This window comes from Rana temporaria, chromosome 4 (assembly GCF_905171775.1).
Source record: "Rana temporaria chromosome 4, aRanTem1.1, whole genome shotgun sequence".
NCBI classification, from domain to species: Eukaryota; Metazoa; Chordata; class Amphibia; order Anura; family Ranidae; genus Rana; species Rana temporaria.
The window spans coordinates 268,354,176-268,358,397 of NC_053492.1; the positions used below are offsets into that span (position 1 = coordinate 268,354,176).

At 36.7% G+C, this 4,222-nt stretch overlaps 1 non-coding gene across 1 annotated transcript; it reads left to right on the forward strand.

Moving 5' to 3' along the window:
- Positions 1 to 1,155: 1,155 nt before the first annotated feature.
- LOC120938387 lies at positions 1,156 to 1,260 on the forward strand. Its single transcript, XR_005749012.1, has one exon. It is a non-coding gene; the product is annotated as a U6 spliceosomal RNA (small nuclear RNA).
- Positions 1,261 to 4,222: the final 2,962 nt, after the last annotated feature.

Here is a 4,222-nt window from a genome sequence, read left to right on the forward strand (position 1 = left end):
CTGTTAAAGCGACGCAGTGCCGAATCGCAAAACCTGGCCTGGGCATTTAGCTGCAAAATGGTCCGGGGCTTAAGTGGTTAAGTACAGGGCATGACAGTGCAATTATCAGTTGAAGTAATGCAGTGCCGTATTGAAAAAAATGACCTAGTCAGGAAGGGGGGTAAATCGTCCAGAGGTCAAGTGGTGATTATAATTTTCCTTTTACTTATGTCTAGGTCAAAGTTGGTTCAGTGTTAAGTCAATGGTTTCCTAAAGAAAGAGGTTTTACTTGACATAAGTTCAAGTTCTGTTGTCTTTTCATATAGTGATTTGCAACCTTTATCATACCTGGGATTAGTCAGCTGACACCTTTAAACTGGCCATACACTGTTAGTTTTTCATTGTGTGTACTATGCTATAGTGGAGGTCCAGTCTATAGCCTGTCCTTAAAATTCTAGCAGTAAAGTGAGTTAACAGAAATCATGGACTGGTTTATTCTAGAAATCCGGTAATTATAGCAAAAAAAACACATTCTGCTAGAGTACAATACTTTGCAAACACAAGAAATGAAGCACAGGGAAAAACTTTGAACATTGTCCTCATAGTAAATGATATTATTATAATTATAATCACTATTATTATCATCATCTTTACTATTATTATTTAGTATGAGTAGTATAAACACTAATAGCAATATTAGTAGCAGGTGTATGAGAAACACTAGTTGTGTTAGATTTAGCCGTTAAAGCAGTAGCGAATTTTGTTATAAATGTCATTTTCCATGACCGTTTCTATTATTTAAATGTCACTTTTCGTTATAATTTTCATGATTTCTGAAATCACATTTATATAATTTAATATATCTTTAGGACGATTTATTAAAATGTTATAAATGTCTGAACAGTTAAGTCTGTACTCAGCATAAATTTGCTGTTATACAAATGACTTGTCCTTAAATAAAAAAATAAAAAAATAAATCTAATGCTGTTCAAGGCATCTCAATTGCACAGAAATAAAAAAAAATACTTTTTGACTCCCATGAAAAAAAGGTAGTCAAGATCAAAAGTGTAAATCCCAAGATATTGCCTTTCATGCTTGCTTCCAGCTCAATTCAGCAGAACAGTTCATATTCAAAGCTCTGTATGGCTAATGTAAAACAGCCATGATCCCCATTGTGTGAGCTTTTTTTGTACATAAACCAAAATTGGAGCAATACAGAGAAGATTAGCATGGCGCCTGGGCAAGGATGATACGGAAATTTGTGAAGCTTTCCTTTTTTCCATTATACTTGCAAGCTGGGAAATATACTGGGCATAGAGAAGCCTGGTCTTTCTCTACTTTGCCATTTAATATACTGTTTATTCCTAGGTGTTGAATCAGCAAGATTATGTGGACTTTATTAGTTGTACTGTAGCTTGAAATGTATTGTTGAGCTATGCTACAGTAGGAATAATGTGTTATGTCATGGTGTCACATTATTACTTTTCATAAAACTGTTTAAAAATTCACTTAATCCCACATTAATTGAATCAGGCACTATTAATTTTTTCTTCATTTCTATAAATGAAGGAGATCCACCAAATCCACTAATAGCCACTGAAACTTCCAAATCATTTAACATGTCCACTATTTAAAAAGTTAACGTGCTAAACCAAGATAGCGGATCATAGAAGCAACTAAATGTTCTGGGGCTCTATTGCAAAATGTGATATATTACTCTTCCAGTTTAAAGTGATTATAATTAGGGCTGCGGAAATTAACGATTAATTCCTTGATTAATCGTTAATTTTTTTGATCGATGAAAATTATTTTGATTGGTACTCACCTCTCTGCCGGCTTCCGGGTCTTCAGGGAGTCCGTCCATAGGCTTCGGCCTAGCTCCGGAGTGGCGGCCATCTTGGTACACCTGGTGGCGGCCTAGTTTTAAAAACAAAATCGATTAATCGAACACACATTTTAATCAGTAACAGCCCTAATTATAATGGCTATGTTTTTTATAATAAACATGTTTTACTTAAATGGTTTTGCAGATGCCGCTCTGACCCTCCTCTTTTTGGGTCCTCCGCCAACACTCCTGGCTCCTCCTCTTCTTGGTGAGTCACCATAGAAATCTGCTTCCTTTTGTTGCACACCTGCAGGCACGATCCCAAGCTGCACTGCCTGTGTTCATATACACAGACAGCGTGATTCGACCCTGCCCTTGCTCCCTCGTCACTGGATTTGATTGACAGATTTCTATCAATCTGCCCTGGGAGGACAGAGAGCAGAGAGAGATGCTGCTCTTGGGCACAGCACTGGGTTGAGATTGGGCTCAGCTAAGTATAACAAGGGAGGAAGCTGGCTGTGGGAGCTGCACACAGGAGATTTTTTTATCTTAATTCAGAGAATGCATTAAGCTTAAAAACATTTTTTTTCTTTTTTTCTCTATCTCTCTTTCTCCTCCTCCGCCTCTCCCTGTTTTTTTCACCTCTTATTTTATAAGGGGGTAAGAGAGGAAGAATCCCAATAGTTCCTGTATTTCAGTGATACAGACCTTCCTGGATGAGCCCTGGTGTATCGGTCCTCGTGTTATCTATTGTGTACCTGCTTATTATGGGAGGGCAATGTTCTTCTATCCTTTTTCCTTTTTTTCATTTTGTGCATTTTTCTTTTTTTTTTATATGAATGTATTTGGAGAGCTGTTTCTTTGACCAGAAATTGTCTATTGAGGTTTGTGTACCAGCCACCATGAAGACTCTTAAATTTGGATCCTTGAATGTCAGAGGTCTACATACGCCACAAAAGAGATCACAAATAATATACGATATGCATAAGCAAAAGGTAAATATTATTTTCCTACAGGAAACTCATTTCAAATCTACATCACTTCCGGGAATGCCCACAAGGTACTATTCCTCCTGGTTTATGAGCAATAATCCTAGGAGTAAGTTGAAGGGAGTGGCAATTGGTATACATTCTTTGATCCAAATTTCTGATGCTCAAGAGCTAACCCCGAGGGTAGGTAATTTTTTGTTAAATGTAAAATCTTTCACTAGCCATTCTTGCTGGCGAATATTTATGCACCAAATCAAGGGCAAGCAACTATGTTAACCTCTATACTATGTAAGCTTAGAGAATTTCAGGAGGGTTCACTGATTTTAGGTGGTGAACTGAACATAACTTTGGATCCTCTAATGGATAATTTAACAGGAAAATCACAAATTTCTTATTTACGCTTGAATAGGTTAAAGCGCTTGCTTCATTCACTTCAGTTAGTGGCTGTCTGGTGCATTCTGCATCCCTTGGATAAAGATTTTACATGCTATTCAGCTTCTTATAATATGTATAGCAGGATAGACTACTTTTTAATCTCTCATCGTATTTTAGATTAGGTGCCATGGTCTGTGATAGGTGTACAAATGTGGTCGGATCCCCATTATATTTTTCAGTGAAACTTCCAAATATATGTAAATCAAAACCTATTTAGAGGTTAAATGAGAACTTATTAAAGGATTCAATAACAAAGCAAGCAATAGTAGGAATATTTCAGCTTTTCTATCAGACCAACGGATGATAAAACAGGCATCTACTATAAAGTGGGAGGCATTAAATTGTGTACTGAGGGAGGGGAGTCCTTATCGCCCACGGTACTAGACTGAAGAGAGAAAGGGCCTCTATAACAACCTCTTTACATAGAAAATTAATAAATTAGAATTAAAGCATAAATTAAATGTAGATGTTTCTATTTTTTAACTTCTTCACCAAAAACGGGCTGAAATACACTCCCTGTTTGACCAAGCATTTTTGAAATATAAGGCATGTGCACAAATTCTTTATGAACAAAATAACAAATGCAGTAAAGCTCTAGCACACTTGACTTCTAAAAAACAATCTGGGCATTATATTGCAAAGGTTTGATGTCCACAGCGAGGCCTTGTATAAGCTTCGGAAAAAAATAGCTACTACTTTCCACAACTACTACTCCTCACTTTATTACTTAAGGGATACAAATATACCTATTTCAGACCATTTTAATCCCTCCCAACTCTCTGAATGTACTAACCATACAGCCTTACCATGTATAACAGAGAAAGAGGCCATAAAATCTTTAAAACAAGGTAAATGCCCTGGAATGGATGGATTCTTGGGGGCTTTTTATATGCACTATTGCGACACCCTTAGTTATGTTCTTTGTAGCCTTTATAACAAAATTAATTCAGACTGCCCATTTACCAAGCAAACACAAGAGGGACACCCTTATTGC